This window comes from Platalea leucorodia, assembly GCF_965183815.1.
Source record: "Platalea leucorodia genome assembly, chromosome: 13".
NCBI lineage: Eukaryota > Metazoa > Chordata > Aves > Pelecaniformes > Threskiornithidae > Platalea > Platalea leucorodia.
The window spans coordinates 11,959,153-11,972,765 of NC_138835.1; the positions used below are offsets into that span (position 1 = coordinate 11,959,153).

General features: G+C 57.8%; 1 protein-coding gene across 2 annotated transcripts in view; it reads left to right on the forward strand.

Moving 5' to 3' along the window:
* Positions 1-8,539: 8,539 nt before the first annotated feature.
* The window catches only part of SRC (SRC proto-oncogene, non-receptor tyrosine kinase), a 30,880-nt gene continuing 25,806 nt past the window's right edge, over positions 8,540-13,613 (forward strand). Inside the window, exon 1 of one of the 2 annotated variants that reach the window (XM_082326208.1) lies at positions 8,540-8,631. The gene's annotated coding sequence lies outside the window, so the exon portion shown is untranslated. The remainder of the gene's footprint in view (positions 8,632-13,613) is intronic. The other variant, XM_082326209.1, reaches the window with a different exon arrangement.

Sequence of the window (13,613 nt, forward strand, 5' to 3'; positions counted from 1 at the left end):
AAGGATTAGGATAAATTTCCCAGTCTGTTCCTAACAGCTTGTTACCTATTTGAATGCTCGTTAGCTGAACCTATAGTATGTTTCTAGATATTACCAATATCCCACGTATTTTAGTTTCTTTTAAAATGTGTAATAAATACAGTCAGAATCTCTTTGTTTAAAAAGAAATCTTTTTTTAAAGTTGTGCTGCCTCTTTCCATGCCTTCATTGTGAAAGCTGCCAGAACTCTCAGACTGTATGAACACAGGGACATAAATAACCTATTCATAAAAATGATCCATTAAGGGAAAGCCTTTCAGATCCTTTAATCTGTGAGAAATTGGTTAGTTAATGCTGTCAGGAATGTGTGTATCTGTGTTTGACTTGGAAGTAGCAAACCATCTCCCAGAACAGCTTCAGCTTCCTGGAAGGAAGGAGGAAACGGTGCAATGACAAAATTAATTTGCTTCTCATGAGAGATTTTGGCTCCAAGAGCCCCCGTGAAGGTAGCAATAATAAAGGCATCATTTGTTAATAATAGGAGCAGGGGATTAGATGGGGATGCAGCAGACTGATGACAGGGATTTTCAGTAGCCCCTCGGCGTGTGATTGTAGCTCAGGTTTACGTGGCTAGAGCGTGGAGCTGTGTGGTGGCTCTTCTTGGCTGCGGTAAGACCGGCGTGGTAGCCAAGCTCTGGCAAGCGTCTGTTGGTTCCCTCACCAGAAAACCAAAACGAGAGAAGGACTTGTGTGGTGACTCCTTTAATTCCCAAGCACTTTTCTCCAGGCTGTTTTGTAATTAACATCCCAAAGGGAGCTGAAGATCTCATTAAGTCACTTTTATTGAAGGGGAGGTTTTCAAAGGTCTGCTTCCAGATACCAGCCAGTAGGCAGCACCTCGGTGAGCAGCGCCTTGCTCTGCCACCCAAAGCCCGGGAGCTGGGCTGAGAGCTGGGTTTCCTCTGCTAATGCATCCTTTGCTAAAGTTCCTTTCCCTCAAGAGGCCAAGCCTCAGCTCTGAAGAAACATGGCTGGGAGCTGAGAATTCCTTGTTTCATTTTTGATCATGTCCAAGCAGCTCTGCCTCTCTGGCCACGCTCATCTCGAGAGCTGTGGCCGTCGCCGTCCCCTTGAGCTGTCTCACGCTCACAATGCATCCTTGTGCTCCTCCAGCACAAGCAGCACAATCCCTTGAGATGGGCTAATAAGTAGCTCGTGACTGGAGTTCCAGTTCACATAGTTCAATTAAATCCCTGTTAATCTTGTTCAGACCTAATTTACTTTCATTCTCATACACACACTTCTCTCTGCTTCAGAGAGATCCTGGGGAGGTTCCCTACTGACAGGGACTGAAGAGCCCAAGGCCATCTTTGAAGAGGACTGATGTTTGCAGAGCAGCCCCCTCGTCGAGTCAATAAGCCAAGATTATTTCCCAGCCTGTCATGAAGAATGTGAAATTATTCCTTCAGTGCCTGGATTTCAGGGAGGGTCAAGGCTAGATCTGATGATGCTCGAGGAGAAAAGAAGGAAGCTGTAGGAGAGGAGGACCTGCTCAGTCTCTCTGTTTCCCAGGGCACTGCTGAACTGTTCCCCTGTGTGCCTCTGTTAATTTTTGGACAGCTGAGAGCTGGGGTGCTGGACTTCTCCCTTGGGAGCCTCTCTTAGACAATGATACTTCTTTCAGGCAGAAGTTATGTTGTGCACAGCCTGTGGCCTGCAGGGATCGAGATGACTGTATTGATTTAGTTGTTTGTTTATTAATCTCATGAGGCATCAGAGACTGACTGCAGCGAGAAAATGGGATGATGAATGGAGAGTGCTGGAGCACAGAGCATGGCTGCTTGTTTGGTGATTAGCTCGATTGCCAGCTTTGGCACTGGGAAGGGATCTGAGCCTCCTCCTCTTCCTCATCCAACCAGAAGGGATGATCAGTTGGAGAGCATTCCCTTTCTCTCTGGCAAGAGACATGGGCTGTAATCAATGTTTGCATTTCTTCTTAAATTGGTAGTTACTGCAGGTCCAAGGTCCTGCTTTTCTCCTCTGGTAGTTTGTGGCTTTTGAGCGGTTGTTTGTGGGGGTGTTTTCTGGCTTTTGGTACTGGGGCCAGTGTGCAGTAGCTGGTCTAAATGTCTCTTGCTTGGGGCTGGCAATTGCAGGGCGATGAACTCGGCTTCCTGCCTCTCCCTTGAAATTCAGCTGATTTTCCCGTTTCACGTTGATTCTTTCCGATTTATGGCTTTTCTGTCACCGTAATTCACCTCCATGCGCCCTCTTGTTGCTTCCACCCTGTAGACTCCCATCCATTGCAATTCTTCTGTCCTTGCAGCCAAATTTTACCTGCCGGTGACAGACAGTGGGTATCACCTGCTGTTACAAGGGCTGATACAAAGAAAGAACACATGGAGAAAGGTGTCCCCTTGTAATCAGCCCCGTCAGCGTGTTTCTCTTCCCTGATGATTTTTTCAACCAGCAGATGAAACTGCTGGGGAAGGACAGCTCTCCGCCCCGGGAGCCCCAGGTGTGCCCACGAAGCTGTGCCCTGCACATCAGCCTACCCCTGAGCCATGAGGAGTTAAAGTGATTAAATATTACCCTTCCAAGCTCTTGCGATAAGTGAGTGCTACGGTGCTGTGCATGCTTCACACGCTGTTGAGATCCTGCTCCTCGCCAGCACACGTAGATTTGTCTTGTGCAATCCCCAACCTCTCGCAGTGCTGGCTTCCCTCCTCCCAGCTTCCCTGGTTTCATTTAGCGCCTGGAGGCCCCGGTGTGGCTTTGATGCTCCTTGCACCCTGCTTGCTGGAGGCGTGAGCAGCCACGCACCGGGAAACCACAGTCCCACCGGGGACCGCAGCGACGCAGAGCGGGTGGCTGGAGCAGAGAGGCTGACAGGTTCCTCCGTGGCTCGAGTCCAGCCTTTTTGGCTGGTAGGTACAAGGTAAACCTGCTTCGGATCACACCTGCTTTGCTTGTTAAAAACATCTTTGCCTGGCTGATGTCTCTCGTCGCACTTGAAGAGCTCAGCTCCCAGCTGGGGTATGCTGTGGGTGGAGGGGGTTGAAGGGCTCTCACTTCTTCCTATTTTCAGTTCTAGGCAAGGAGCTGTGTCCCTAGTACCATGCTCTACTGGCAGTCCTATTTACATGCTAAATGCAGTGTTCTGTATTTGCGAAACCTGCACTCTGGACCGTCCCCATGTTTCTTGCCAGAAGGCTGTCCGAGCCTCTGGGGTGCCGCGCCTCTAAGTGTCAAGTTCAGCCAGTCCCAGTTCATGGACTGGGGCCACGGAAGACATCAGCACTGGCCTGAAACGTCTCATATTTTGCCCAAGCTGAGGCTATAACCAAGGTGTCCCTGGCTCCGAGGCTAGTTCCTCCTGCCTTCCCTTTGGCTGCTGCTTCTGCAAAAGCCATCCCCAGCTTGCAAATTCACCTCGCCAAAAGCTAAAGTCCAGAGTACGACAGGCACCGGTGAGCTCTTGCAGGGCAAAGCCGCTCCCTCGGCTCAGGGCACCGGCTCCAGACACTTCCTCCTGTTATTTGTGCCTCTGCTCCGGCAGCGCGGGCAGGAGCCGTGCTGGAGCCGTGCTGCCGGCGTGGGGCTCGTGGGGTCGCGTCCCTCTTGCACGCTGGCGAGGGCTGGGTGGGCCCACGCTGGAGTCGAACGGCGGGACCGCAGCTGCTGGGGTCTGCGCAGGAGAAGGTCCTCAGGTCCTCATGGCTGTGGTCCCTGCAGAGCGGCTACTTGTGACGCTGCGGCGGCTCCTTTGGGTGGCTGAAGCAGACGTCCCCAGGCGTCAGGCCTCTGCAGTGAAGGGGATCACAGGGGGAGCAGTTTTTGAGAGAAGGGGAGATGCCGCAACCATTTCTGCTCCCTACCTCCCCCCTTATTTAGCTCACTTTAAACTGAGCATGGATCCAAACATCATACGGTTTAAATTGTTCAGATTCAGGCTTTGGCTTCCTTAGCCCATCCCTCGCTCGAAGGCCCAAGTCTGGATGATTAAGGGGAAACACCCTGGTGTCTGCTCCGGCTCCGCTTGGCGCAGGCTGCAGCCGGGTGCTGGCAGGGAGGCTGCCTGGGACTCCTCTGCTGCCCGGGGAATGCCACAGCCCCCAGGGCAGGGTCGCCTGCGTGTGGCTACCAGAGCTCCGCACTAGCCAGCCATCCCTCTGCTGCTCTGTTAGCAAAGCAAGCTGGAAGGAGGGCTATAAATCTCATCTGGATGAGTTTGTGTGGGCTTTTCTGAACTGCTCTTTTCTATTGATGCTGAGACTGGCCAAAAAGCAGAATTTCCACCGCTGGGAAATGCTAACATTTTGCGTGCGGCTTTTCTGCCGAGCTGAGGCAAGATGCGGAAAGTGTCGGATTTTTGCCCGCATGAGCTATTCCAGGATACCTAATTCAGATTGTATCGAAGCATCATGTTTTATCAGTCAGAAACCTGACGGGAAATGTTGCGCCTCTATTGAACATGCAGATAATTTCCACCGACAGCTGTTGAACTCGGTGCCTCCTTATCAAACATTTGCACGTCACCGAGTCAGTGGTTTCCCCGCGGTCCTTTCCCCCAGGGAATTTTGCAGTGACACTTCCTGGCTGGGGCCGCCTGGGTGCGGCGTTAAGGGCCCCTTTCGCAGGCAGATTGTCACCGCGCTGAGGGGCACGATGCGTCCCGAGCTGTCCTGAGCCCTCCCGGTGCCCCTTTTTATCCTACAACCTGCGCGACGCTGGCGTTTGCCACTCGGCTTCTGCAGCCCTGATGCTCGGTGTGGGAGAGAATGGCCAGAATTAGCCTTTCTGCTGTGAAATATTGCCAAATGGCTCATACTGCAGGAGTTATTCTGGTCAATCCCCTGTAGTAAATCAGCTCCTGAGCTCGTAACTGCAGCTTCCCTGACGGGGCTGGTGGTGCCCATCGTTTGCCGTCACACGCTTGCTGTTTGCAGGGCTGTAGAGCTCAATGATCGTAAAACCTCAGGGCAAGAGCCCTGGCTGCTTCTGCGTCCGTCCAGCATCGCAAACGCAACCATTATATTATTAATAGTAATAATTTGCACAAATATATTTGGAATTTGCAGTGAACAAAATGCAGCTAGCCTGAGGAACAGAATCCATTAGACAAAACTTATTCACGCTTGCCAAGGGGATGCTTAAAAATAAATCTGGCTGGAGATGAATAGATGTTTTGTTGTAAATCTCCAGCTACGTTGGAGAGGTCAGGACTCAGATCAATTACTGGACCCGAAAAGCACCCCCTTACTCGCAGGAAGGTTTCGGGAGCCCCGCGGAGCAGTTTGATCCGCACACCTGGAGGGGGAAGGAGCCACGGACGCAGGAGCGTGACAGCGCTTTGCCTGTAGTAACTCTCATTCTTCCTTTTCCTGAGGAAACTTGCGTAAAGGTCAGCAAGAAAGCACAGAAATACCTGAGCACGTCTTGAATTCTTGTTAGAATATCATTTCAAGACCTGATGTAATAACTGAGCCACCAGAAATATTCAGTGCGACTTTTTTTAAATTTGAAAGTACCTGGTTTTCTGTTTCTGTAACCCACTTCCTCTCCCCGGGGTGGGTTTTGTCGGTGCTATTTAAAAGTGAAGAGAAAGAATCACCTCAAGAAAATAAGTTTCAGGGAAGAGACTGAAATCCCTAGTTGGGTAAAAACAAAATAATTGTGGATTAGACTGTTTAAAGATAAATACTGGGAGTGGGGCAGGAGGGGTGTCCGTGGGGCTCAGGACCTCACGGCTGAGCCAGGGCCGCACTGAGGTGCGCTGGGTTGCTTAAACTTAAACGGTCTTAAATCGCATTATCGCCAGCGCTGCATGTTTAATGTCAGAGTCCTGTGAGGGCACATTCCTGAATCCGAGCCCAAAAGATAAGAGGCTGGTTTGAGAGAGTATCTATTCGCCATTTTAAATTTGCATGTTGGCATCTTTTTCGAAGAAGACGTTATGGCGTGGACTTGGTCTGGCGTGTTAAAAGGCACCGTGCCTTTGCTGTTTGCCTTCCAGCAACAGGCCAGCACCGCCGGAGATGAAAACTATGATTGTAGGACAGCCTGTAGAAAAGGAGTTGATTGCAAAAGAGGAAAACAAAATTCAAATATTTATAAGTAAGTCATAATTGCATCTTAGATTTGGGTCTGGATCCAGTGGAGGCTGAGTCATCTTAACCAGCTCAGCCGGGGCTGGGGCCGGGTCCCCGCTCCCCCCGGCGCTCTCCCCTCCGGCAGCGGCACCTCACGCCTGCTCCGGGGCTCCTGGGATCAGGAGGGATTGGGGAACGTCGCCCTTTCCCCGTGCAGGCACAGTGGGGAGAAGGCGTGGGGGACCCCAGGCATCGATGTGCCCTGCGGTATCACCCAAGTATTAACGTATGAGCGAGCAGAGCGGCACCCCGGGGCTGCCCCACGCCGCGCGGTTAAATCCTTAATCCCACGTCGGATGTTAGGTCGAGTAATCCCTCCCTACGCATCCCCACGCCAGCCCGCTAGCGGAGGGGGTGGCTGTGAATTAACACCCCCAAAAAGCCTCAGTACAAACCGGGCTGCGGTTTGATGCTCCAGCAAGGAGCAAGCAGGGCTGCTACCCCCAACCCAGCCCCTCTCCAGCACCAGCCACCCCATGGGTGTGCGGGGAGCCCGGCCGCCCTCGCCCAGCCCTGGGAGGGAACCAAGAGGCCGGAGGGAAAGCCTCGGCCTTGCCTGGCTCAGCCCGGCTCTAGGGACCTTATCAGCAGGCGGCTCCTCCCAGGGAAGGGCCCCTCCGCCATGTGCTGGCCAGGGGTGATGGATCCGTGTGTGCGTGACTCCTTGTTCCTGGTGACTCATGGATTCGCTGGCCTTCGCCAGTGTCATGGGAAATATTTCTTTAATAACTCAAAAGAACCAGGCGGGGAGGGGGGGTGGGAAACAGAAAGAAAAACTCCGCCACATAGTTCTCTGAAACTTCCCAAATTGTTTCTGAAGTGTCAGGTCTTGCTCAGACTAATGGGGTTTTCAGAAATCCCCGCGGAGTGGCTGCAAGGGTTGGTCGGAGGGGTGGGCAGGGGATGACAGAGGCGGTGCTGGCTGTGGAAATACAGCCCACGGGTCACCGCAGCCGGCCAGACGCCGAGCACGCCTCATAAACCAGCTAAATGGGGGTTTAAGGAGCAGACTGCTTCACCCCATTTCTTCCTGGAGGATGGGGTGACAGGGAACACCTTAGTGGATCACTAATAGGGGAGGTGGGAGGGCTGCCAGCGCCGCTGAGCTGGTCGGGCAGCCCCGACGGGCTCGGTGCCGGCGTTGGGGCGCCCGGCCGAGCCCTCAGCCCATGTCTCTGCCCCGGCACCACTCTGTGCTGGGGGAAAGCTGGGCATTTTCCACCTCCTCCCAGCACTGGAAGGAGAAGGTGCTGAGGAGCGAGGGGAGGGATGGCTGGCACCATCCCAGTGTGCCCACCTGCCCCAGCGGGACTCAGGGGGACCCGCACCTCACCGGGCCCTGCGCGGGGTGATGCTGCCAGCCGGGGACTGGGCACCCGGGAACACCCACAGCTCCGCTCTGCCTCGCTTCGGAGGCTGCCACCGGCTGCAGGGGTGACCCGGGGGTGTATTAATCCCCCCAGGAGTTTGTCACAGCACAGGTGAGCCGAGGACACAGCAAAGATGGGGCAGATGCCCCAGTGGGGCACAGCCACTGCTGCCCACCGGCGCTGCCTCCGAAGGGGCTCCCCAGGGAGGCCCAGGACGTGGTTTCTCTCTCCCTGCCTTTCCTTTACACTTAAGTTTTGTTTGCCTCCTTCTGACTTCGGAGATGGGGGAACGTGGACGGCAGCCCCTGGGCCGGCGAGGTGTCCCTCCTGGGGGTGAAGACACGCAGATCCCAGCGCGGAGTCTGACAGAACAGCGTTTCTCCCGCTGTTTGCTGCGCGTTAGAACTGTTGAATAAAGCAAACCCCAAACCAGCCAGCTTTTCACCTCCTGAAAATCACCTCCCTTTTCTGCTGCCAGCTCCGGCTTCCAGGCAAACACCCCACCGCAGCCCGGCGGGGCCGGCAGCGCGGGGCTCGGCGGGGAGCCCCCCACGGCCCCCACCCGCGGGGCTGCCGCTCCCACGCGTGGCCCGGGCGCTCCCCTCCCCGCGGGCCGGGGCGCGGCGGCGGAGCCGGCGGCGGGGGCGGCCCCTCGCCCGCTGCGCGCCCCGCGGAGCCCGGCTGCCCGGAGCCTTCTCCCTTAAAAAATAAAAAACAACCCACGGAGGGGAGGGGCTGCTGCTTTTTCCCCCGTCCGCCGTTTCCGGTTTGCTGCCATATTCCTCTTTTTTTTTTTTTTCTTTCTTTTTTTTTCCCCCTCCCCGTGGGTTCCCCCCCCCCCCCGCCCCGGAGAAGGGGTGAGCGGGGGCGGGCGAGGCAGCAGCGCGCCGGATCCGCGGTGCTGCGCGATGCTGCTGCTGCCGCTGCTCCGGCTGCTGCTGCCGGCGGCAGAGCCCTGAGCGCCCGGCTCGGCTCGGCCCGGCCCGGTGCGGGCACCCAGCGCGGCGGCGGCGGCGGCGGCGGCGGCGGCGGCGGGGGGCGGCGGCCGCGCCCCCGGCGCGGAGACAAAGCCGGGGCCGAGCGCTGGAGGCGAGCGGCGGGGCCGGCCCCGCTGCGCACCCAGGCGGGAGGTGAGCGAGCGGGGGGCGGCTGCGGGGCTCGGCGGGGGATGCCCCGCTGCGGTGGGCGGTGGGGGGTGCCCGGGGTCCGGCGGTGGGATGCCCGGGGTCCGCCCCTGGGGTCCCAGCGGGGCGGGCGGGGGGATGCCCGCAGTCGGGTGAGCTGGCTGTGGGTCCGGCCGGGGATGCCGGCACTGTGGGAAGGTGGCTATGGGTCCAGCCGAGGATGCCCAGGCTCCGGTGGGGCGGCCGTGGGTCCGGCAGCGGGGGATGCCCGCAGTCCAGTGGGTCCCGGCAGGGATGCTCGTGGTCCGGCTATGGGTTTTGGTGGGGTGGCTATGGGTCCAGCGGTGGATGCACATGGTCTGGTGGGTCGGCTGTGGGTCTGGCTGGGGACGCCGCTGTCTAGTGGGGCAGATACGGGCCCAGCCGGGGATGCTGAGGGTCCGGCGGGGCGGCCGTGGGGTCTGGCGGGGCGGCCCCGCCTGCCTGCAACTCCCCTTTGTTGTGATCAGGGGCTGTGGGGGACCCCCGGGAGCGCAGGGCGGGGAGAGCCGGGCTGTATGTAGGCCAGGACATGAAATATTCATCTCCCCCCTGCTTTGATGTCTCCTGATCCGCTTCCCATGTCGTGTTTGTTCACCGGTAATTCTGGGGCTCGTGTCCAGCCCCGGTGGGCCTGGAGAGCTGTGTCCGGCCAGGCTTTTCGCTGTGCCCCTCGCCGGGGCTGGCTGGCTCCAGGCTGCTGGGGGCTGCAGAGCCCCAGGTTGCCCGATTAAATGCTTTATCCAGCTGGGAAGTTCCCCCATCGCAGCCTGGGCGATCCAGTCCCGATGTGTGGCTGCAAGCGGTGACACTGGTGTGTCCCCACCGTCCCTGTCATAGTCCCCGGTGCCATGGAAGAGCAACGTGGGTTTTTGCCAAGCCACACTGGGGTCGGGATGGGATTTTATCCCTGCTCGCTGCCCCGTGGGCTGTGCTGCGTCCTGGTGCCATTTGGGACAGGCACGGGGGGCAGCCTGCGGGGACGGGGCCCACCGCACAGGGCTGCATGCGCTGGGGACAGGGGCTGGAGGGGTGGTGGCATCTCGTGGCGCTGACCCCAGTGCGGTCCTGTCTGGTGCCGAGCATCGTCTCAGGGAGCCGTGCAGCCTCCTGTGAGACCCGCTGGAAATGAGTGGGGGTCTGCCGCATCTCCCCGCGTTTTGCTGGCCCTGCACAGCGCACTCCTCCCCTGGCCTTTCCTCGCCCCGGCGGCTGCTGTGGTGTCCCAGGGCTCAGGACCCTGGACTTGGGGCCGGGAGGTGACTGTGGTCCTGGTCCCAGTCCTGGTCCTGGTCCCAATGCTGTCGAGCAGCAGTAAAGGTTGTAGGTGGCAGGGAGTGGGTTGTGCTACCCTGTGTGTGCCACTGGCTCGCCCGGAGCGATGCAAAGGAAGGGACACGATGTGGCAGCTCAGTGCAGCCGGGGGTCCCCCACGGCGGGTCCCACGCCCCGTGGCATTAGGAGCTGGGGGCAGTGGTGGGTGCAGAGCCCGGGGGGTTCCTGGGGGGCTCCTGCCTGGGGCCAGCGCTGCCTGCGCAGCGGGGACAGGGACGGGACAGGACAGCATGTACCCAGCAGTGCTGTATGCAAACTGAGCTGCGGGAAGGGGGCAACAAAAGACTTGATTTTTCTTCCTCCTGCTCAGCTGGTGCTGCCCAGAGGAGGTGGTGTACGACAGGAGGCAGCTGGGGGGCTCTCAGCCAAGGAGATACCCCCTGCCAGCAGTGACCGGTGCGCAGGCGGGCGAACCCAGTCATGACAAACCTCTCCCAAGGTCCAGCCATTAATGGTGGGAAGCCGTTCATCCCTGCCAGGCTCCGAGACCCCCCTCACACGCTCAGTTCAACACGTGCCCGGGCCCCCCGTGCAGCACGTGTTGGTCAAACAAGGGCAGGGGGCTGGCAGGGCTCTCCGGGGAGGCACAAGGATGGGGACGTGCAGCGGGACATTGGCAGTCTTGCACTTTAAAGCAGTATGCTTGTTGTTATTTCCACTGTGCTGCTGCTCCCAACACCTTTGCAGCCGGAGAGGCTGATCCCGGGCTGCCTGGTGCTAAGCCAGCTGTTCTGCGCCGCTTCGTGCTGGCTCAGGGTCTGGCCCATAGCAAAACCTTGGCCGTTCGATGTCTCTGAGATGAGACCCGTGTGCTGGCTCCCCAGGGAGCTGCGCCTCTGTAATCATTAGCCAGTTAGTGCTCGTTTGTCAGAGAAGGGCACCTTTGCTTGAAAGATCGAGGGTCGGTTCCCGGTTCCAAGCTTTGACCTGGGAGCAGCAGGGCAGAGCCTCCTCCAAACACCTCGCCTCGGTGGCTCTGCCAAAACACAGCCCGATATTTTTCTTTTTTTCTTTTTTTTGGAGATGGGGTTATTTATGGGCTGGTGTAGCAGCAGCTAAGGGAAGTTCAATGTTCCCTGTCTCGATCGTTAGTGGCCTTGCAGTGCGCCCTATGTGATGGAGATGCCCTAGCGATAGCTCTGCCCTTCAGTGACTTTGTGCCAGAGTGATGGAAAATCATGGAGGTACCGTGGGGAGGCAGAAAGGGCTGGCCCAGCGCCCGGCCGGGGAGCTGGGGGACGAGACGAGGCAAAAAGCTGCAGTTTGTGGTGACCGACCTGCACGGAGGCTCTGCTGCCGAGGCAGGAGGCTCCTTTGCTGCCTTGGTGGCACGGAGGGGACATCAGCGGTCCTGAGGTGGGGATGGGCTTTAGCAGCGTGCGCAGCTCCTGGGAAGCAATGTCCTTTCACCGGGCTCGCCGAGGCGAGGAGGGGACAGACCATGGGGCTCCTGTGCCTCCGAAATCCCGTCTGCCTCTCCCTGCCACTGGGCCGGGATCATCACAGAGCTAAAACTCCTATCCAATGAGACCTGAAGGACTCGGCCCCTAACGCCTCGTTTTAATGACCGGCAAACATCATGAAAGAGAAAAGGTAGGAGGGAGCAAACAGTCTGCGCCTCCTCCCGGCATGTCTAAGGGGGGGGAACCCCCGAGCATCACTGGGACAAAGCGCTGTGCTCTTGGCATCGCTGGGGGAAATTTGAAAGCCTATCTGAAGCGCTATTGTTTCCTGTACTGTCTGTTTTGCAGCTCGGTTTCCAACTTGTTCCTTTATCTTTCGGAACAATTTCCCATCTGAGCTCACTTCCACAGCACTCCGCATCTCGCCCCGGAGCCCGCCTGGAGACGCGTCCAGCACGTGTCCCATCGGCCACGGGAAACGGCCAACAACATCATGTCCCCGCGCTGCTCCGTGCGGGAGGGATCCCTTTCATCTGATGCCCAGAGAGCAGCTCAGACCTCTGGATGGAAATAACCATCCCTGCATGGCTGTTCCTGGGACGGGAGCGCAAATTGTCGCTGTTTCCAGTCCAAACTCCTCTTTTCGACTGCCTGTAGCTGCGGGTGGCGCGGACTAAACTCCCCCGGGGCTCGCGTCTTGCTGAAGTTTCCGCCCATCAGCAAAAAATGTGCAGTGTGTCGCGGGGCTATTTTAAAGCGGGCCTCAGAAAAATAGTAATGCCTTTGGTCCTTCATCTTTAAATGGGCAGCAAGCTGTGAGATAGCCCAGTATATTTTGTGCTTAGGAGGGAAAAAAATAATATAATTAATCGGCTGAGCATGGCTACATCAGCATGGGCTTCAGTCGGTGCTCGGGTGCACCCAGGCCCCCGACTTGGCCCCGTGTTGGCACAGGCGACCTCGGCGCTGGTTGCAGCAGGAACCGGTGCTGCTTTGCACATGCCTCTGCACACGCATGCTTTGAAAAGAAAGCCCTGAAACAGATTTCAGGAACAAATGTGGTTTGAACCTGGGCCAGGAACCAGGACCTGCAAATCTGCGTCTTGCACTGACTTCCCTTCAGGCTACGGATCTCCTGGCTGCCCTCGCTGCGGAGCAGGGAGGTGTTTGGGAGGGCTGGGGGCTGGCAGGGCTGCCGCGGGGCATCGAGCGCTGGGCAAGGCGGGGGCTCGTCATTGGTTTTAATTCAGACCTTAAAGAAATCTGCCAGAGCCCCTTGGCTCCAGGTGGTCTCGGTGGAGATGCAGCATCCGAAATATCCGTAGGCTGGCATGCGGGATCAGTGGGCTCATCTGGAGGAATTCGGGGAACAGAACCGCCTGGGTGTTTAAGGAAGAATATAAGAAATGGGGCATGTGTGTAGCGAGCCTGCCCTCGCCTCGCGGCCGGAGAACTGGCGGAGGTTTGGGCAAGGCGTGCAGCCTGGCACGCATGGGCCCCCACGCCAGGAGGGCACCGGGATGGCTTTGGGGTCCGCAGCGAGGGGCAAGCGGCTTTGCTGGGTCAGCGCCTCTGCCCACGCGTGACGCGGGGACACTTGTGGCTCGGGCTGTGCTGCGCTTCCTTCCCCGCACTGCAAGGCTCGGCGGCCGGCCCCGAGTTTCCCGGCCCTGTCCCATGCTTGACCTGTTGTGGTCTCGCTCCTGTGACCGTGAGGTTTTGGCTGGCCCCGAGCCCGCTGTGTTAGGGCTGGATGGGTGGAGGAAAACCTGACTGCATGCTGCAAAAATAGCTTCCACCCAGCGTGGCTGCTCCCATCCTTCCCAACTGTGTTTGGCTATCTTGGCCACCAAAAACCTGGTCCATGGGGGTAAAAGCTCACTGCTGCATTGACCCCTCCACCATGGGTGAGGTTAACAAGTCCAGCCTGTCCCAAGCCACGTGCCCCCTTCCCATGCAGCGTCCCCATTCCCACGCCATGCCCGCGTTTGGGGGCAGCGTGATGGGGTTGGGTTGGTGCTAAATCGATCCTAAAGATGTCTCACCTCAGGGCACCCTTTAGCAGGAATTTGGCGTCAGAGGTGCAGCACTGTGTCTGGGTTTCACTGCTCCACCTTGCTTCCCCACCTGGTAAGGAGCATTGCGTGCCTCAGTTTCCCCTGAGAGCGCCTGGGAAGCTGCCGTCGGAGGTTGGTGAGGCTTTACGCCAAG